Source organism: Peromyscus maniculatus, chromosome X (genome assembly GCF_049852395.1).
Source record: "Peromyscus maniculatus bairdii isolate BWxNUB_F1_BW_parent chromosome X, HU_Pman_BW_mat_3.1, whole genome shotgun sequence".
Lineage (NCBI taxonomy): Eukaryota > Metazoa > Chordata > Mammalia > Rodentia > Cricetidae > Peromyscus > Peromyscus maniculatus.
In genome coordinates, this window is record NC_134875.1 from 111,967,996 (window position 1) to 111,990,564 (window position 22,569).

Genomic DNA, 22,569 nt, shown 5'->3' on the forward strand with positions numbered 1-22,569 from the left:
TACATGAACCTCAGGACCAAATCCCTGCAGAAAACCTTCTCTTTCTCCCTCAGCAGCCATCACCGGCTAATAGCTTAAACAGGAGTGGGAGTTAATGAGCCCCCCCCCTCAGCCATGCTGGTGTTCAGATTTCCTTGATCTTATATGCTCAGTCACGGCTGCTTTGAGTTCATGTGTATAATGGTGTTGTCACGTCTGACAAATACTGATTTGGTGCAGATGTCCAATACCACTGGCTCTTCCAGTCTCTCTGCCCCTCTTCTGTAATGATCCCTAAGCCTCGGGATCAGGGAAGGTGATAATAGATGTTCCATTGAGGGCGGAGCACTCTAGCCTCTTATCCCCTGCACGCTGATTACTTGTGGGTCTCTGTATCAATCGCCATACACTGCTTTAGAATATATTTTTCTTTATCTTGTCTCTCTTCAAAAAATGTTAATTCCTTTCAAAAGATAATTTGCATAGACTAAAATGCACACATCACTAGCATGCATTATGATTTTTGATTTTACATAAGAATGTACAATATCTATAGCCACTATCTACAGCAATACTGTTTCTGCCATCTCCCACGCCACCAAGTTCTCTTTGCTTTTTCCTGGACATTCCCCCTCCTAGTTAGTCAAGTTTATTGTATCCTTGCATCCTTGAGCTGGTCATGTAAGTAGGGCTGTAAGAATACTTGTAGTTTACATGTCTCCTTTTGTGTCACAAAATGTTGCATGTATCAGCACTTCATCCTTGCCATGTGGTATTGCATAGAAATGAATATATCATAACTTACTGATCCATTTTGTTGTTGTTGATGTTGATGGCTATTTGGGTTGTTTCATTTTTTTTTGACACTCTTGTGTGTCTTCTATGGACACAAGTACTCACTTTGTATGTATATAATGTACTTGTAGGAGTGGGAATGCCACCTTTGATTTCAACCAATAGGGTTTTTTTCTGTTTAAAGAAAGCCAGCACAACTGGGAGATGATGGTACACACCTTTAATCCAAGTACTTGGGACATAGAATATGGCAGGCGAATCTCTGTGAATTAGAGGCTAGCCTGGTCTACAGAATGAGTTCCTGGACAGTCAGGGACCCTGTCTCAAACAAAATAAAACAAAAAGAAAGCTGGGGCATCTTTAAGGGAGGGGGTGATTTATGTACTTTGAGCCTCTTTTCTGCTACATCCAAGGCCCAGTGAATGAATCACCCCAACTCTTGGTGAGTCTGACTGGTAAGGCGACCTGAAGCACAGAGCTCAGTCTCTTGGAGCTCATTTGAATGGTGGGGCCAGGAACTATCAAAGACTAATCCTTATATTATTAAAAACATGCACACAGAGAACATGTATCTAAGCTTTGTTGGACTCCTTTAATGAGGAAACCAGTGGAATAACAAAACTTGATTTACCGAGGATATGAGGAACTGATTAAAAAGTCAGTGGAATTTTCAAATAAGATTGTAAAGTGAGATTGAAAACTGGCTCATGTCTTAGAGGGCAATAAAATTCTAACCTTTGGAGCGATCATCTCTACCAGAGGAGGAAAAAAAAGCTGTGGACCATCCTGTGTTTTCTATGAGTTATTCTCTGACTTTCGTAGAGCTATAAAATGTCCTAATAAAGTATTAGTCCAGTTTTTATTTCCAGAGACGCAGATGGCTCTCCTGAGGTCTCTCTTAAGAAAATGCATTAACATAATACTATAAAGTCCTATGATCATGACCATGGGCTTTTTTGTTTTATTTTGTTTTGTTTTGGCCTAATTTCCAGGTGTGGGTATTGTTTTCTTGAATTGACCATGAAAGACCATAGTATGGTGTTGCTGGAGGGCTTCTCTCCAGGTTCCACCAAGCCTCGCAGTCCCACAATCCACGTATAAAATAATCACTCAGATGCTTATATTACTTATAAACTGTATGGCCGTGGCAGGCTTCTTGCTAACTGTTTTTATATCTTAAATTAACCCATTTCTATAAATCTATACCTTGCCACGTGGCTGGTGGCTTACCGGCATCTTTACATGTTTGTCCTGGCGGTGGCTACAGTGTCTCTCCTCCTTCTTCCTGTTTCCCCAATTCTCCTCTCTTCTTGTCCCACCTATACTTTCTGTCTGGTCACTGGCCATCAGTGTTTTATTTATATAGAGTGATATCCACAGCAGTATGGTGTACAATATTAGGGAAAAACCAGGGTGAAGCATCATAGTTACTTAATAGAGAAATCTATATCCTTTCTGAGACCTCAAACTACCACATCAAACAGAGGGTAACTGCTATTACAGGCAGATGTGGGCTCTTTCTTTGGATTGAATTACCGATATCATCCTTTAAAAACCTTACTCTGAGATGCACACAACACTGTGCTTTGAGCATGTCTGGAGTCTCTTGATATGGATTCCCAGGTAGCATATGGCAAAGCGAAGCAGGCCTGAGGCCTGAGACATTTTGTAGTTCACAAGCAGAAAGCAGGAAGCTGCGGTAGGGGTTAAAAGAATATGGTTGTTGATCTCGCTATGCATCTGATACTGTGTGAGGAAGTGAGCTGTTTTCTTGGCCTGGCTCTGTGTGCCTTCCATGGAAGTCACTGTACATGCCGCCTGCTCCATTGTTGAAAGCTGAAGTGTGTTCACTTGAAGTTTGTAGTCTATGCCTGCTAAGTATAACAGTTCTCAGCTCGATTTCCCAACTCCTTAGTTCTCCCTTGCTGGGTGTTTGAAATCTGTCTTTGGCATATTCAGAACCTTCTTTTTTGTATTTGTATAGAGATTGGCCAATGCCGTCCCTAAATGAGGCAAAGAGCCAATATTCTACATATTTGTGTCACTTTGAGAGAAACCTCAGAGTTTTTCTGCTGTTCTTGATTTAGGAAAGACGCAGGAATCTACTTCAACAGTGGCATGAAGTAGACATTTCCACATTGCTCTTTTATACTGAGCATCATTCTTGGATTTCCCTTTACAAAATGTTTGCTTTTCTTTATACTTCATACCCAAAGGCTATTTATTTTGTGATTTATAACAATGGTTATTTTCAAGATCCCCGTTGCTTTTCAGAGAGCAGCAGGGGATTCTGCAGGTGCGTGTCATTATGGGCAGAGCTTCTTCTTGCCTTTCATCTTCAGTACTGAGGATGGAATCCAGTCTCACTCGGGCCAGGCAAGCGCTCTACCATTGGGCTCAACAACCAGCCCTGCAAATGTCTCTGTGTGCTCACATTTCACGGTGAAGTGCCTGGGTACATGAGGGTCTGCTGAAGTCTTGGCGTAGACATTTACTGGGTGTCTGCTAGAGAGGACTCTAGCTAGTGGTTAGACACCAAGGGGTATGAGCATAATGAAGACACACTGAGCAGAGTGCCATATTGCCACAAATATAACTTCTCCCACAAGGAAAAATGGAGAGCATGTTAGACATTATTCTGCAAAGATGATTGACAGAGGTGTTTCTGATTAAAATGTCACTTGAGAAGTTTCCGAGTTTATTCATTAAGCAACTATTTGAACATGCTAGATGAACCCTTTTTAGGCCCCACTTGCTAGCTTACTTTGTGGAATTATAATGGCTGCATTCTACTTAAGGTTTACTGGCTGCCTAGCATCACATACATAATCTGAGTGCAGTGGTCATAATGTAATGGGCACTTACTGTTTGCCAGGCAGGAAAGAGGCTGAACCCTCCATGTGCATTATTTCAGGGTTTCATGAAATTGTACCATCCTCTGACATAGGTACTGCTTTGATTTAGAAAAAAAAAATGCTCAGAAAAGGCAACAAGGTGTATCAACATTAAGGGACTTATCTGCAGCTGCAGGAACTAGTAGGGAACAGGGAGAACTCTGGAATCCAGACAGCTGGCTTCAGAACCTGAGCCACCAATCTGATAGCATTGTCTAGATGGCTGATGTTATTCCTCTATGTCTTTACCACCTGCTGCATTATGCTTCCTCCAGATGTCTTACCAAAAGGAATCAAATCAGATATCAAACCTTAAAAAAAAACAGCCTTGGCCTTGTGTAGTGGTGCACACCTTTAATCCCAGCACTAAAGAAGCAGAAGCTGGTGCGTCTATGAGTTCGAGGCCAACCTGGTCTACATAGTGAGTTCCAGGACAGCTAGAACTACATAGTGAGACCCTGTCTTAAGACAAGCCACAACAGTAACTAGGCAGCTTTTATCTACTCATGGGCTTGCAAAGTAAGGCAATTAGAGAAAACATTTCATTTTTATTAATTAGTATGCTAGCGTGTCATTTTTCAGCACTTAGGATCTGCCCTTAGGACCCGTCAACAGCAAGCCCTCCCAACTCAAATGATCTTTTCACCATTAAACACATAGTTAATTTTCAAAAAAAATCCTGAGTCCAAGAACTGGAACTGTTGGTGTAACTTTTCTCACAGTGGCATCCGAGTCGGTCGGGTCTGGAGTAACTAAGGCCACATGTGTGGTGTGCAAGGGCCCATATCATTGAAATCTTGGGCTCTAACTGTTACAGTACAGGAAGTGGGGTGCATCTTGTGACTCGGGGAGCCCTGTGACCTTAGTGAATTGTAGTCCCCTCACTGAGTTGATTGTGTATAATAGAATCTTACTTCCTTAATGACAAGATTATCACATCCTAGCTTAGAAACGAGCTTCTAGAGCACGTGCTTTAACCCCCAGCTTCCTAGCAGATAACAATGTAAACCGTCTAGGATGTTGCTGTGACCGTTGCTGGCTATTAAAGCTCTTGAGTGTGGGGCTCCAGCCGAGGACTCCAGCCAGCAGGCTCTTACTTGGCTGTGCTGTATAGGCATGCTGCCTTGTCAGAATTTTGGGGTGGAGGGAGGAGTTGGGATAAGAGACTTCGAATACTTTTTCCAAAGGTTTGTTTTAAAGCCAGGTTATGTAGTGGTTCACATTGGTAATCCCAGCACTCGGGAGGTGGAGCCAGAGGCATCAGGAGTTCAAGATCATCCTCCACTGTGTAGTGAGTTGAATTTCAAGGCCAGTTTGGGCTATGTCTCAAAATGAAACAGCTCAGATGGTTCTGCTACTTAGTAAAGCTTGGTCATTTGTTTTATTCTGTGGCTCTGGTAGGGCAGCACCATCATTTATATCTATATCTCTTATCAAGAACATGAATTGGTAGCTGATTTGAAAATATCATTAAGTTGTTTCTAAAGTATCCTCTCTCTATATATATACATAAAATATATATTGTATATTATAAAGTAGCTTTATGAGTGGTTGGCATAATCAGTGTGGATATTGTTTTAAAAAAGTCTATACTACATAAAGATCATAGCAACATGTAAATAAATTCTCTCTTTAAGTCCAGTAGAATGAATCCAGTCAAATGGTAGAATCTCTGGATCAAATCCTTAATTTTCTTCTATTCCTTACTCAGGGGTAGTAAGGTAAGCACATGTCTGGAAATGACCCCCCAAGGTTCTCCCCCAAATCCTGACAACCTGTGACTGTGAAATGTGATCACTTGCGATCAATCGTGTTGTACCGAATATGGCACAGCTGACCTGAAATGGGAGGTCATCAGGTGGCCCTACTACATGACGGAGAGGAAGGCAGACTCCATGAAGAAGGGGGTCACGTGAGGAGCGCAGCAGCAACCTGTAGAGCAGGAACAGACTTTAGTCACAGAGGAAATGAAGGCTTCAGACGTACAGTCACAGAAACTAGATCCTACAAAAAACCCAAGAGAGTTTGGCAATGCATTCCTCAAGCCTCCAAATAAAAGTTCAGCCTGGTTGGCAGTTTAAAATGGCTGTGTGTGACCTGGAGTGGAGCCTACTAGCATTTCTGACCTCCAGAACTCCCAGATAGCAAATGGATGCTGTTTAAAAATGGATAGCAATTGATCTGAGGGGAGGTTCTCTGACTCTTGTCACTGAGTGCCATGGGGAAACCCATGGCAGCCCTCAGGTTTCAAGTACTATACAATACATTGTTATTAGCGTCACCATGCTATACTTTGGGTCTCTAGAATTTATTTTGTACCAGTATCTCCCCTTTTCTACAAGACTGTCTTTGATCAGGAACTCCTTGGCTATTAGAGTGTCTGGGACTGGTGGACATCCCAGCTCTATCTATAGTACCCTACGAGTCTGCCCTTTCACTTCTAAAGATGAAAGGCCGCCAAGGAGACCTCTGCTACCCCTGACTCCACTGCAGCTTCTGATGGCTGACAGCACCCAGCCTTCAAAACACCAAGATCTTTCCCGGGATCTCAGAGGGCCTTAATATTGGCCTTAGTGGCTAGTGTGTGAACTGACTAGTGTAAACCAAACGGCCTTCTAAGTTGTCCTACATCACAAGTCAGGGAGGTGACAGGTAAGAGAAGCAGCCTTCTCATTGCTGAACACCAATTATCTAGAAATGTGTTATTTGATTTCTAAGGGTTTTGAGACTTTTCTGGTGTCTTTGGTTGTTGACTTTCAGATTGATTGTATTATGACCAGATATATACTCTGTATGATTTCAAGTCTTTTAGACAGGTTGAGGTTAGCTCATTTATTATTATTATTATTATTATTATACAAGGTAAGGTCTATAAATACTTTAAAGGAATGTATGCTATGCTGTATAAGGGTGGAGTAGTCTATAAAAAACGAGCTGGAACCTTTGGGTTGATCGTGTTGTTTAGTTCTGAATCTACACTGCTTTCCCACACAGTACTTCTGTCAAGTACTGAGAAAAGTGATACTAAAGTTTCCATCTGTAATTGTTAACTTGTCTGTGTTTCATTTCATCCTATCTTTTTTTTTTTTTTTTTTTTTTTTGGTTTTTCGAGACAGGGTTTCTCTGTGTAGTTTTGTGCCTTTCCTGGAACTCACTCTGTAGACCAGGCTGGCCTCGAACTCACAGAGATCCGCCTGCCTCTGCCTCCCCAGTGCTGGGACTAAAGGCGTGCGCCACCACTTCCCAGCTCATCCTATCTGAATTTGCTCACTGACTCATTTCCTAATAAATACCTCATAAAGTGAAATTATCGTAAGTCAAAAATACATTTAATCTACTTGACTTATAAAACATCAGTAACCAAGTGTACTGAAGACTATCAATTGTTTACCCTCCTGATCATGTGTCTGACTGAGAGCCGTGGCTCACTGCCACTGCTCACCCTTGTGACAGAGTATTCTGCTGCACGTCACTCAGCAAAAGATCAAACCCCAAGATCGGAAATACACTTTCAGCTGAATTCATATTGTTTTCTTTTTCTTTTCATTTTTTTTGTTATTTGATTTTTCAAGACAGTTTCTCTGTATAGCCCTGGCTATCCTGGAACTCGCTCTGTACACCAGGCTGGCCTTGAACTCACAGAGAACCGCCTGCCTCTGCCTCCTGAGTGCTGAGATTAAAGGCGTGCGCCACCCGCATGGCTTCCTGTCATATCAAAATTATAAGGTGAACCACCATAAATCAGGAATCTATTGCATTGTGAAGCTCCATTTTTAATTTCAAAATTCATTGTATATAAAAATTATTTACATAAAATGTGCTTTGCTCATAGTTTTGATTATATTTTCCACTATCCTCTTTTATCCCTCGCCCCTCCTACCGTTTCTAGAGCTTTTTTGTGTATATATACACATATGGGATCGGTAGTTGTTCTTGGGGAATCAAGTCTTTATCATTATTCAGCTATTTCTTAGTGAAAACTGAAACTGTCAAGTCCAAAAGAACCTGGGGACAAATGGCTAACTGATGCCTATTAGCGTACCAAAGCACATGCTGCCCTCCAGGATTTCTCAGCTGGGAAATACCTGTTACGGAGTGCATGCTGGCGTCTTAGCTCCTCTGAGCTCTTTTTACCCCTTCCCTTCCCCTAAACCTCTCCAGCTCATGGGCTTCCCTTCCCCGGCTCCTCATTCCTGTAGACCCTTGCCATTTTGGCCAGGCTTTCTTTCTCTTGCTCTGCTTGGTCCTCTTGGCCCCCTCTCTTTCTCTCTCTCTCTCTCTCTCTCTCTCTCTCTCTCTCTCTCTCTCTCTCTCTCTCTTGTCTTCTCTTCCTCTCTTGTTCCTCTCTCATGGCCTGCTCCATTCTGCTGGTCATGGGTTTGTTGTTGTTGTTGTTTTTGTTTTTCAAGACAGGGTTTCTCCGTGTAGTTTTGGAGCCTGTCCTGGATCAAAGACGTGCGCCATTGTTGCCCGGCATCTGCTGGTCATGTTCAGTCTACTTTTTTCTCTCTGGCTGTTCCTCCCTTGTTCCTCCCTTTATCTATAATAAAAACTTTCTCTTCAACCACACCTTGGAGCTGTCATGACCTTACATTATACAGTGTCCCTCTGATTTCTAATAACTCCTCAGCTAGGGACAGGAGTTCACGCCCACCTCCCCTCTCCATTGCTGGGTATTGTACATGCTAACACAGTGCTGTGGATGTATCCAGAAGACACTGTCCCTGTAGTCATTCACCACCTGTGGCTCATCCTCTTTCCACCCACCTCTTCTGCAATGATTGCTGAGCCCTGGGAGGAGGGGTTGCTGTATATATGTTCTATTGTTAGCAATAAGGGATTAGGAGTCATTTTATGTTATATCCATTTAGCGGATTTTAGCAGGTTCGCCCCTAGAGCCGATGGCATGTCTAGCCGTAGGTTCTTGGCCTGATAAAGGGTTTCATCTGGTGGAACAGGAGATAAATCCAACCAAAAAGGAGTTTGTTACTTCCCTGTCAAGTCATTTGGTGTAGTTTGCAGGGCTCACAGTTGGCTAAGATGATTATTTTCCTCTTCTAGTCACATGCATAACAACTTCTAGCACTGTGGAAGCTAGCCGGCTCTTTCAGCTAGACTCATTGTTTAGTAAGCTCCCTCCATCCACTGCCGTCCCCCTCACCAGCCAGCACCGGGGCCAGAGATGCATGCCGCCAACCCCGGCTCCAGCATGGGTGCTGGGGGTCCAGACTCAGGGTCTCATGTTTGCCCAGCAAACACTTTGCCTATGGAGCCATCTCCCCGCCCCACTGAACTCTGTGGTTTTATACAACAAAGCCACTGTCACTCCAATCTTTCTTAATAAGTAATATCTTACTTGCTTTTTCTTTGTCATTGATTTTTATGAGTTTGATTGTGAAATTTCTGGACAAAATTTTCTTTGAGTTTATCCTGTTTAGATTTTTGCACAGCTTGTGATTCTGGAAGTTTATACCTTTTGCCAAATCTAGTGAGTTGTCACCCATTATTTGTTTGAATTGCTCTTCCCATACTCTTATTCTTCTGGAATATAAGGATACAAACAGACTTTTATGTTGTCTATGAATGTCTATGTCCATGAATGTCTGAGGCTACTTTCTGTCTGCTGTTCAGACTGAAGACATTTTATTGATGCATTGTCAAGTTCGTTGGTTATTTCTGGTGTCACACCTAATCAATTACTGAACTTATCCACTAGCTTTTAAATTTGACTATTCTTGCAGTTCTATACTTCCATTTTTTGCTGCTATTTTCTAAATTTTCATTTGTAGTTGCTTTTATTTTTTTGAGACAGAGTCTCACTGTGCACTCCTGGCTGTCCTAAAACTTACTGTGCAGACCAGGCTGGCCTTGAAGACACAGGGATCCTCCTGTCTCTGCCTCCTGAGTGCTGGGATTTAATGTATGTGCTACTACATCCAGTCAAGCCCCCCCCCCTTTAGAGACAGGGTTTCTTTGTGTAGCCCTGGCTGTCCTCGAACTCACTCTCTAGACCAGGCTGGTCTATGAACTCACAGAGATCTGCCTATGTTTACCTCCTGAGTGCTGGGATTAAAGGTGTGCGCCATCACTGCCCAGCTCAGTCGAATATTCTTTAAAAACTTTAAGTTACATTTCTTTATTTGTATGTGCTACCAACCCTGGCTCTAAGATGTTGGGGTGTTGCTTATGGAACTTAAAAGACAATTTTCTGGAGTCACTTCTTTCATTCTACCACGTGGGAGTGGTAGATCTGTCAATTAGCTCGATGCCAATAAGCATCTCATAATCTATGCATCAAATCTTCATATTGTACATCCTACATAGTTTTCATTTGTCAATCATATATCCATAAGACTGGAAAAAATAAGTGGTAAACGTTGTCTAGCCCTGGTTACCCCTATCCATTTCCGTGCACAGTTGAGGGCTACAGCTAAGAAAACAAACCGAAAACTGGGACCCACACTGGAGGTGCAAGCTGTCCTGTAGGACACGTGGGCAGTGTCGATGGCTGCAGGGCTACCAAGCAGACTTTTGATTTCACTGTAGTCTCTCCAGTCACAAGGGGATTTGAAATGACAGATGTCCCAATCTCCCCGGAAGCCTGGGAGTAAAGTTCAGCATCTTCGTGCTGGTGAGGCAGATGAGATGAGAGGTTATAAGGGAACTTCTGGGAGAGTGCAGCTGCAGATGTGGATGTCTCTCCAGTGGGGAGGCCCAGCATGCTGGAAGGACAAAGCCTGCTTCCCTGGTCCTCCCTAGCTCTCTGTCTCTCCCCATCCCCCCACACGATTTGTGGAAAGAGGGCGATGAAGTCAGCCTGTTCTTTTTTGCTTGGAGCTGCCTGTTTTGCTTATCAAAGGCAGGGGCATTTCTTTTATTGTTATACTTCCCTTCAAGACCAAGTTTTTCTCCAGAAGACTGAGAGAGAAAGAGAAGGGGGCGGGCGTTTAATGCGCTCCTGGGAGTCTGAGCACACAAAGCAATTGGGCTTGCCTGAGTTTGGAAGCTGAGAAGTTGTTCAAGCCAAACCACATCCTGCCCAGAGGTTCAGGAGGCAGGTGGTCCCGGATGGAGGTCTGGGGGGACAGGGAACTGTGTGAACCCCCTGCTCAGTGTGTGGGGACGACCTTGTCACCAGGTCCCCTTGACACGGACCTTCTCTTTTGTGTAGGCTGCCCAGCTCACTGGTTACCAGTAAGGGCTGCGCTCTTGCTCTGATTCCAGCTGTGGCTGGGCTGCAGAGCAGCTGCACACAGGTGCTTCTGCTGTAGCTCTAGAGGAAGTACTTCGCTGGCTGTAAACAACCCATGGTCAAGGGCTGGGATGTCAGATTGCAGCTTGCTGTCATCAGTGTGATGGGAGCCTCCTCAAATCCGGAGTCAGGTTTTGAAAAAATACACCGTGGAAGAAAATACATTTTAAAAGGCATTCTTAATAATTACTAAATGTACATTATGGTCAGGGTTACACTAAAATATAATTGGAACCGATGAAGTGTTAAACGTGAGCATTTTTTTTTTTTTTTGCTGGGCTGTGTGTTTGGATGGTATTTCATTATCTGCAGTGTCATGGGGTTTAGTTTCTGACTGACCAGATACGGTTCATAGTAAAGAAATGACGTCTGAAATCAACACGGACAGATGGTGGGCAGAAGACACATGGCAGTTGTTTAAAACCATAGACATGATCAAGTGATGGCTGCTAAACTTACAGTCCTGCTGTGTTGTATCGGAACTTCATGGGCACGCTGGGAAAGGAACCAGGTGGATAGCTGCTGCTCTGCAATTGCTGGTGAATAGCCTGGCTCACGCTCACCATTCAATCTCTAACCATTTTTCTCAGCTGACAAGTCAGGAGTGTGTGCACATTTTCTTTCTTCCCAATATTTTCAGTTGTGATTAAAATTTTTTTTGGCAGTGCTAGGGATGGAACGCTGAGCCTGGCACATGTTAGGTAAGTACTAAACAACTGTGCTCCATCTCTAAGTCCTCCGTCCTGATCTTGAAATTACAGTAATTGCCAGCTTGCCGGTAAGAAATACACTTACCATATGAATCTCCACTCCTCTGTGTTAAATGGGCGATTACATCAGGCTTTTGAGGCAGGTATTATGAACTCAGAAAAATTTGAATTGGAGGACATCAGCTTTGTGTGGTTTGAAATGTGGAGCATCATTTTCTGCGTGCATTCCTGTTTCTTCCGGGGACGGCCCTGTTATTTAGTTCAAAATGTCACACTACAGCAGATCTCTTTAGTGCGTTTAATCCAGGCAATTATGGTGTGAGCTTCTGCAGCCAGTGGTAGTTAAAATCCATATACCTCACTCCTTTTTTAGCTTCGGATGCTTTTTTATTCAATTTAACTCATCCTTTTATTTTAAAACTTGAATTTGAATGGGTTCCATTAACAGATATTTTAAAGTGACAATCAAGTCTAGGGTGCTGCCAACTCAAAGCTGCACACAGTCCCCAGCCCTCAAGCTAGATAGGAAATCAATTTCAGGCGGGTTGCAACTGCAATGCAGAGATACAGCTGATTTGTAAACAGCCCTTGTATCAACATATCACAGTTGACAAGCCACAGGGAAGTGTGTGATCTTGCTATCTAAATGGCAGCCCTGATTGCAAATCCACGTAGAGTGCATCTCCCAGGGCCACACAGGATAATTAAAGCCACAGATCATCATTGGTAGATGATTATGGATTACTTCATTACAGACAAACTTAGGCCTGCCTTCATTCATTATACTGAAAGGTGAACGGGGGAGGATTCAGTTTACCCAAAACTATGTTCATTTTTCCCCATTTCAGTTGGAATATACAAGTGGATATTAAATTGTAAACACAGTTCAAAGTCATTCTCCCTTTAATGAAATTCACCATAGGCCATGCTTGCCATTCAGGAATGGACTGGAGGCACTGAGTTCCTCCTGACTCTGTAACCTTCCCCTTTTGGTCTCCATGGCAGGGATTTGTAGGCGATTCTTGCCATCTTTTGCTTCCCAGAGAGTCTAGAATGGTCTTTGGTCACAGAATGAGTATGTTAAATATTTATCTAGTTTAATTGAATTTAATATTGATATCCTTAAAACTAACTTGTAGGTTTGGAGTTATTAAATGTGCTACTTTTTTAATAGCGGATGATTTATTTGCTATTGCCCGAGCTAGTGAATTATTTAAGTAAAAGAGAAAGTTCTTTCCTGGAGACAGATCTTACCAAACTGGTGCCACTTTCAATTCCATATTATTACTGAGTACAGTAAGTGAAGAATGTAGGGAAGAGGACTGAGATGACCCAGAGGTTCAGACTATGTAGCTACTAGGTGCTGTATAAAGAATGGATTGCAGTCTGGAGCTGGTACTTGTGGCTGACCCAGGGTCTGCCTGTAGGTTCATTTTTAACTTTCAACTTTTATGAAGATCAACAATGATGTTTAGATATTGGTTCAGAGAAGAGCGAACTAGCATGTGCTACTTTCATATTATTGATTTTTCAACATGTGCATTTGAAAATAAATGTATTCTCTTTGAGAAATTATTTTTTTTCTATTTCGGCCTCTTTCACTTCTTTGACACTAAAATGTAATGGCGTATTGGACAGTTTCTGCTCTTCAGAATGAGGTCTGAGGTGTTGCCAAAAGTGTAGGTTGTGGAGCTAGTGAGGCAGGCGCTCAGCGGGTGAAAAGCATGCCGACTGGGGTTCAGTCCCTGGGGCCCACGTGGCGGAAGCAGGGAACCAGCTTCTGAAGTTGTCCTGTGGCCTCCACACTGGTGCCATGACACCTGTTTACCTTTACACACACACACACACACACACACACACAGAGAGAGAGAGAGAGAGAGAGAGAGAGAGAGAGACAGACAGACAGACAGACAGACAGACAGACAGACAGAGAGACAGAGAATTTTTAAAAAATGTCCAGGTTAGTTTTGTAGCTTAGGTGATCTTTCTAAATTATTGAATAGGACCCAAGTATTGTATTTATGTTCCGGTCTACCATGGCCACCCACACCATCCTTTCATAGTATGAAATGGTTCTGAACTGTTAAACTATACATGGGAGTGACAATGTAGCCCACAGCTAGCTATTTGCTGCCTAGTTTTATCCAATTGCCACCACATTGTTGACACACTTTTGATTCTTTTAAAAATAAAGTAGACTTACAGCTTCAGCTCAGAGATGTACAGAGCTGCAAACATGTCCCTCCCACACTTCAATAAAAACCAGACTGGTAATTAACAAGAGAACTAAGTTCACAGAGCAAATAGCCATTTTTGCAATCTGGAGAGGAGCAGGTGCTTTCTGAGACACAGGAGAAGACTCGAGCATGGGCTGCAGGGGCAGAAGCCACCAGATGCAGAGAAGTAGGTAGGAAGAGTAAGCTAGAAAATATGACAAATGGCTGGCGCTGAGTGTGGGCCGGCTGCTTCTCCTGGGGGCAGCGGCCGGGGGAGGGGCTCTACCCCTTCACAGACTTTCCTGCAGGAGCCTCGCCTGGAGTCAGGAGTTCTGGGGAAAGTCACAGAAAGCTCACTGTGCTGGCTCAGGAGCCACGGAGAAATCCAGACTCTGCTCCCTTAAGGAGAAAAAAAAAAGAGGCTAATTTGTGCAGAGGAAGGGCACAGTGTAAGGCTCTGGTGAAACGCCACTGCAGCTGCTTGAAGGGAACTCTCCCAACCCCCACGTCTTCCTCTACCACCCCACCTCACCTAAAAAAGTTTTACTCTGCAAGAAGCAGAGCTGTAAGCAGAGATAGACTGATGCTGGGGAGAGCCATGGCCTCTGGGGGATGGGCTGGGAGTCACGCTGTAGCCCCGGAGGAGGAGCACAAACAGCTGTAGACCGTACACAGGCCCTCCATCTAGGCCAGATGGTGACACATAGAATATTTGAGGACTGCCCTCTTCATCCCACAAGCATGTCTCAAAGCCCAACGCCACCCAGCTTCTGTTTAGGGTAACACAACACCCCACGCCATGAGTGTGTTGATCTCAACATCTACCACTTTGCACAAAATGCTCAACTTTCAACCCCAAATTTCAAAATATGGCGAAGAAATAGAGTCTAAAGGATGGAAGCAGTCCCTGAGAGCAGATGCAGAGCCAGTGTGGCTGTTGGAGCTGTTGAACCGTACACACATGCATTACCTAGCTGTGTCCTCCAAGGTCCCCAGGTGCCAGGTGCTGTTTGGGACGCCAGTTTTAGAACAGGCACAACAAAGTCTGAGGGCCTGGCTGAAAGGCAGAAAGAGGGCAGAGAGCATAACTGCAGACGAGCCAGAGAGAATTATAGTTGAAACATGCAGTGAAGAAATGTCAGAGGGAAAAGTCCAGAGTGGCTGGTGGAGTGTCGTTCAGCTGGCTCCAGGCATCAGTGGGGAGGAACTCGTCTCGCAGGGGATGTGATATTATTAGACCACGCAAGTGAGTGATGAAGAGGGACCTGCCACTGCTAAGAACGACTTGGGGACGAGAGCAAGCGTTGTAGTGAGGCATGAACAGGGTTGGAGTTTTCGTATGACAGGAGTGCTTTTGAAGTCAGGTGTCAGGGGCACAGTGCTGGCAGGAGCAACCTCAGTGCATCTGTGGCCCTGTCCTGGCTCACCTAGGGAGGAGAAAGTGGGTGGCTTTTTCCAGTTTGCTTCAATCTCTTTGTTGGAATGCATGTAGGAATTCGTCCTCTCTGCTTCCGTTTTTCGTGGAGGAGGGTATATTATAACCTCCACCTCCTTTGTCACCACCTCAGGACCTGGGAATGGGAACTGGCTGTTGGGAGCAGAAACATTCTTTAGCCATTAAAATGGTAGTGCCTCTTGCCATAATTGTAAAGGGTTTACATTGCTTCAACTAAGAAGCCTTCCATCTACCCCCTGCCCTAGGTAGTGGTTATCATAACATTGCAGGTGGGAACTGAAGCCTGAGGGCTTACCTGGCTTGACAGAGATTGACATTCTGTTATGGATCCACCTTAGCGTTAGAAGTCTGCTAGCCTAACCTCCCAGGATTGAACTGGAAGAACTATGTAGAAGGTTGGGCTTTTGAAAAATAGATTTTGACTGGTGTCGGTGGCACATACCTTTAATTCCAGCACTTGGGAGGTAGAGGCAGGTGGATCTCTGTGAGTTTGAGGCCAGCCTGGTCTACAGAATAAGTTCCATCACAGCCAGAGCTACACAGAGAAGCCCTGCCTGGAACCCCCCTCCGAAAGATTTTATTTTAGTTCTAATTATTTCTGTATGTTTGTAGGTATGTGCATATGAGTGCAGGTGTCCATGGAATCCTCTTGAGCTAGAGTTGCAGGTGGTTGTGAACCTCCTGACTCGTGTGCTAGGATCTAAACTTGGGTCCCTTGCAATAACAGTCTATGCTTTTAACCTTTGAGCCATCTTTCCAGCTGCCACCCCCTTTTGAGATAGAGTCTCATATTGATGTTGAGCCTGTTACATAGCTGAGCTAGCCTTGAACCTCCTGAACCCTGATTCTTCTGCCTTTCCCTCCCAAGTGCTAAGGTTACAGGTGTTCACCAGCACATCCAGCTGGAAGAATGGACAGTAGAGGCCTCGGAGGAAGAGAAAACCAAAAACCAACTGCAGAAATCGGGTTGAATTCTGTGGTTAGTAAGTCTTTGTCAAAGCATCGACCACTGGAGCTGCCTGGGCAATGGATTGAATAAGCACAGGTTCAAGAGTGTGGCACTTGCTCATTTGTCCTGAAAACGTGGGAATAGGTGAAAGTGGACAGCTGAAATAGTTGACAACATCACAGCCCCTCTGCTGCCTTCCTGTCACCAACATTACTATATAGTACCGGGACTGGGAAGACAACATCGCCTGACATTTTCCTACCCAGAGCATTCTGGAATTCAGTTTTTGTGAATTTAATATCTATTAAGTAATTGGTACTGGTTTGCTGTTTTATGGACAACAGTTTTTACCTGCTTAGATACTTGTCATACTTTTCTAGGTTAGTGGTTATTTTCTGGGAATAAAATAGGTATATTATAAATAATCACATTAAGGTTACAATTGGAGAAGAAATTAGTTATGTTGGATGAGGGGGGTGACTATTGCCTGGTAATATAGCTCAGGGAGCATGTGCTTAGCATGTGTAAGGTGTTGGCTCAGGGAGCATGTGCTTAGCATGTGTGAGGTGTTGGGTTCCATTCCTACTATGTCGGGGGGGGGGGGGGGTGAGGTGGTGGTGGGGGGGAGGAAGGAACTTTCTTACATCTTTCTTTCTATACCAAAAGCTGGTGTTTGGTAATCACAGATTATTCATAGAAGAAAATACAATGTTTGTGGCATGCTTTCTAGTCCACAGTGATGACTGAACAGTGACAGGTGCAGAGTTGAGATCTCTGGATGGTTCATGAGCTTGCATGGTAGGAGAGGAAACATAGTAAACCTTTATTTAGTGCTTGCCATGAACCAGAGAAGTGAAGCACCTTGTCCAGGGGAGCACACGTTGTCAATGTTAGCTATGGATTTGAGTCTGTGGGTAGTTCAACTCCAGTCTCTGCTTTCACCCCTAATTGTATCATGGCAGAGCATAGTCTGGGTGGCCTCTACTACATTAAAAAGACAACCCCCAAAGCAGATGGTAATCAATTAGCATTAGGGGTACCTAAAACTATCAGGTTCTGATAACCTACTGGGAATCTTGGCTGAGCTCTGAATAGGGTGCTGTGAGATTTTTTTTTTTAAACACAGCTGCATCTCGACTGAAGCCACAACTTCCTGCAAATGCCCTATGATGTTACTTGAAGAAAAGAAATGAGCATATGAATTTTTAAAACGTTTCTTCAAGTGTATTGATTTTTTTTTATAAATGGATACAATTAGTAGTTCTCATTAATTCCAAGAAGTATTTCTCCTGGAATATTTTGGTTCCACATAAAGCACCTTAATACTGAAAGATTTTCCAGGTTCGTCTTCCTTGACTGTCTAGGACTTGAATGTGACTAATGGTTTTAGGCATGCACAGTAATGCAAGGGTTGATGCCGCCAGCACAAATGGAAAAACGCATCACTTTAATTGAAAAAACAGGCTGTCACTTTACACTTCACCGGACCAGTCAGATTTTCTGGGAGGGTGGGAAGGGGTGGAGCAGGACTGAGCGCAGCCATTTGTTGACAAGATCGCCGGGGCTGGAGTACTTGCCTAGCATCTGAGCGGCCTTGGGTTCCATAGCCAGCACTACACACAAAGGGGTTCACAGGGGGAGGAGCTGGAGCGATGGTGGAGCCCCGGGTGACTGACTCAGTGGTTAGGAGCACTGACTGCTCTTCCAGAAGACCCAGGTTTGATTCCCAGCACCCACACATTGGTTCACAACAGTCGGAAACTCCAGTCCTAAGGGTTACGATGCCCTCTTTGGCCCTCTGCAGGCACTGTATACATGTGGTGAACAGAAATACATGCAGGCAAAACATGCATAAATACAAAATAATAATAATAATTTAAAAAAGTTCCAGAGGGCACTGCAGTGTGCCTTTTGATCTGTTCTACCACTTGTGAAGGAGCAAGCAACAAAATCCCACCATATTCTATAGTCAGATGAAGGGATAGCCTGATTTGCCCAACCTTTGAAGTGTGCCTTCCTGGGATCTTGTGAAATGTATATTTTGATGGCGTCTGGGCTTGGGAAAGGGTTACTGACCTTCTAATCCAGTCTCAGGGATCTCAGGGGAGTTTAAAAAGCCGTTTCCCAGGGCTGTGCCAGACCCATTGAATTAGAGACTCTGGGAAGGAGACAGGCAGGTATTTGTGGGGCGGGGGAGGGGCTGGGAGGGGAGGAAGCTACTAGGCAATTTGGCAATAAAGCTGTCAACTTTGTTTGTCAGGGGTGGTGGTGAGGAGGAGCATGATGGCAGCTTGAAAAACTTCACTGTAAGGATCAGATGGAGATGGTTAATGATGAGCTTTCTGGCATCCTAAGAGTTTCCTCTTTGACCAGAAGAACATGAGAGCTCTTACAAGCCACCCCCTCAGAAAGGAGTTGAGGAGTTCCTTATGATTGTCCAGACTGGCTTAAAGCAGAAAGCATGGAGGTTAAAAAAAAAAAAAGACAGCACTTAATGGTTAGCTTGCTGACCTGCCTAGCATTAGCTGATGTCTGTGAAGTCTTGCAGAGCGCATCCAAGGAAAGCAGGGTCCAAATATGGACAGGAGAAGTCAAGACTATGAGGGAGGAGCTGGAATTATCACCACAAATATTGAACCCATCATTTTGCCTTCTGCTCTGGGGCTGAGGGTTTCATTGTTGTGATGTGTGGAGAGCCAGGGGCCGCTTCAAAGAAAGCCTTAGGGCTGTCTTTGTCCCAGTGAACCGTGGATTCCACACTGTGGGTTTTGTGGGTAGTCTGACCGTCCACGTTTTTGGTAACAGGCTCTGTACCCCTTGCTCTTCATCATTCCCTAAATGTCTCCGGGAATCTTTTCGTGAGGTCAAGCAGGAAGACTTGGGGACCCATTTTTCCCACTTTGTGTGCCTTCCAGGAATTACTGTGTTCCTTTTACTGTGCAGTCTGTCTTCAAAGCCACGTGTTTGCCATTGATGGACATGTGCCATTACTTTTGACACCCAGGTCCTCACCTTTTCTAAAGTAGAAAAGGCAAGGGAGCCGCTACAAATCAGGAAAAGTTGGAACCCTCTTTTCCCCTTGTGGATGGTTATGTAGTACACGACGTTGGGTGTGTGTGTGTGGTCCCTGGGGAGGGGACGTCTGCTCTAGGGGGGGTCTGAGGACAGAAGGAGCTCTACAAATGAGGGGTTTCTGCTAGGTTCCTCCTTCCACATTCTGGCCTCCATATGATCAGGCTGTGTCCATGCTGAGCCTGTGGTCATCATATGTCAGCCAGCCAGCCAGCAACAATGCCTAGGACTTGCCCCTGGCTCTCATACCTCTGACTTCAATGACACAAGTGACCTTTGGTACAAACAAGAGTCCTTCTGTAGAGACAAAGATCAGAGCCGTACAGAAGAACAGGGGCCTCCGTTGAGTGGGTACTGTGTTGTAATGCTGTTAGAGGTTCCCAAAGGCAAGCCTGGAGAAGGGACGGCTGGAATGTGCTTTTTCTCACCTGCTGGAAAGTGGGCCTCGTATGCTAAGGGAGCCTCTCTGAAGGAGACCTAAGAGTCTGAAGCAGGCCTGAAGGAAGGCTGCCAGGTGAGGAGGATGGGCTCAATGCCTCTAAGGAGGAGGATTTACTACAAGCAGAGGCCTGGAAGAGGAAGACCAAGTTCATGAGGGTCTGGAATTCAGCCTTGTCAGCAAAATGGTGTGCTGGTTAGGTTTTTTGTCAACTTGCCACAAAGTGGGGTCATCTGGGAAGATGGAATTTTAATTAAGAACATAGCTCCATCAGATTGGCCTGTACGTGAGTCCGTGGGGGCAATTTATTTATTTACTTCTATTATTTTCTGTTGTATATTTTATTTTTCAATTTATTTTTATTTCACATGTATGGGCTTTTTTTCTTGCATGTATGTCTGTGCACCACATGCATGCCTGGTACCCACCACAAAGGCCAGAGAGGGCGTCAGATTCCCTGGAACTGGAGTTATGGTGGTTGTGGGTGCTGGGAATCAAACTCTGAACCTCTAGAAAAGCAGCCGGTCCTCTTAACCGCTGAACCTTTTCTCCAGACCAACGTTTTCTTGATTAATGATGGACGTGGGAAATCCCAGCCCACTGTGGGTGGGGCCATCCCTGGGCAATGTGCTTTGGGTTGTATGAAAAAAAGCAGCATCTAGTAGCATCTCTCCCTGTGCTCTCCATCAGTTCCTGCTTTGAGTTCCTGCCCCGACTTCCCTTCCCAATGAACTGTGAGATGAAATCAACGCTTTCCTACCTAAGCTGATTTTGGACATAGTGTCTACCACAGTAACAGAAAGCCAACTAGAGAAGGCGGGAAGCAGGAGAAGTGAGGTCAGGAGATGAGAGGGAGCTTGCTTGCCCTTGTAAGGAATTTGGAGTGGGGGAAGAACTGGAGGAAGGATTTAAGTGGGTCCAGGTCACCCTCATATGGGCATAGGGGAAACGTTCCTGCAACTTGTGAGCTCTCCTGCTTGAACCCCTGCGTTCCCGGTAGTTTTTAAACAGCTTCGTGGCATCTAATTTACACAGCATAAAGTGCACTCATGTGGAGTGTCACCCACATTGGTTTTTAGTGTATTTGGAGTTGTGTAACGATCATCACAATCTAATTCTCAAACACTTCCAGCCCCGCAAAGGCTAACTTGTGCCCATTTACAGTTCTCCCCATCTTCCATGCCCAATTCTAGGCAATCATTCCTCTTTGTAATTTCTCTTTAATATTAAGGGGAACGCTTTCAGTGAGTGTGATATTTACTTACGGAATCTTTTGGACAAATTATAAACTTTCATTCTTGGTTTCCCAGTTACTTCTCAGTTCATCCCTGTCAGCCAGCAGGCTTCAGATGTCACATAACAGCAACTGTCTGGGATTGGCTTAACACAAGCCTGTTTTCTTGCAGAATTGGAACGGCTAGAGGAGGGTGGAGCCCTGGGGCAGTGGGATCCACTGTTTGATGTGGTATCGGAAACCCTTGTTTGGGGGCCCATGGAGATGGGTCTGCAGGTCAAGTGTTTGCCGTGCATGCCTGAAGACCTGACCTTGAACCTTGTAATCCATGGAAAGGTGGAGGAATTAGTTGCTTCCACCAAGTTGTCCTCTGACCTCTACATGTGTGCCACGGCACATGCCTCCCCCGTTCCCATTCACTAATAGTAAAACGGAGACCAAGCCCTTGTCCTCGCCATCATTCTTCAATGGCAGTGTTTTGGAAGTAGCTGTGTTCCCTTGGTCTTCAAATGGTCAGAGGATGGCAGACATTGGTAATTGGGCCCTTTGTTTTCTTTCCCCTGCAGTCTGACTAGATGGCCTTAGTTCTTTGTTGTCAACTCTGAACCAGTGTTTGGTTTATGATTGATTAGGCTGGGAACGGGGTCCTCAAGGGATGATGGGCACCTGTGACCAATGGCTAGCTCTGTTTCCGAAGAGGAGTTGAATTTCCTGGGCTGGGCAATCAGTAGCCCTCGCTAAGGGTTGTTGAGCAACCACACTGGATTCTTGGACCCCCATTTCCATTTTACTGGAGCCTTTTCTAGTTAAGCATAGGCAAGGTGGTAGGTAGTCAACTTAAAATGTTAGCTATGAACAGGTAGACTCAATCCCAGTTCATCCTAGGTGACTGTGGCTTTGAACAGTGATCTCAATATGCTGGAGGAGAAGAATACTATGTGGGTATAGTGTTTTTAAGTCACTCCAGCTTTATGTCTCCGGAAATCATTAGTAGAGATCTTACACATTCCGGAGTGTCTGGTGATGGAGTACATAGAAGTTTTATCTTAGGACGGTTCACTAGCATGGGTAATATCAAGGAGGGTGTTACTGTTAGCTCAGGTGGGAAAACAATTTCAGTCACATTAGTAGTACCCTGTGTACTGCAGGGTAGAACTAGTTATGTAATATATGACTAGTAGCCAATAGTAGAAAAATCATTTGGATTACTTAATTGGAATCTCCACTTTAGGGGAAAAAAACCACTCTGCATATGTCAGTACTAGTTACAATATGAACTTGAAGTTACCAAAAATTGATGTTCTTTCAACTATAATTCACACTTTGCTAAGCCAAATAGACATTCTGCAAGTTATTAATTAGAACTTTATTAAATTCTGCTTTGTGGGTACTTAAAAAAAATCAAGGGAGGCCTTTCCACTGCAATGTAGGTTATTTGATTATGAGCTGTAGTTCAGAATTGATTTCAGGGTGAGGTCTGTCCACATGTACTGAGATTCGCTGCTGCAGCTCTTAATGGTGAGAACGGATGTTGAAGAAAGCAAACACCATATGCCCTTTGTTTTCGTGCATG

General features: G+C 44.3%; 1 protein-coding gene across 8 annotated transcripts in view; it reads left to right on the plus strand.

The window, feature by feature from the left end:
- Sh3kbp1 (SH3 domain containing kinase binding protein 1) overlaps window positions 1-22,569 on the plus strand; it is a 352,120-nt gene that overhangs the window by 54,396 nt on the left and 275,155 nt on the right. The gene's annotated exons all lie outside the window — the stretch shown is intronic.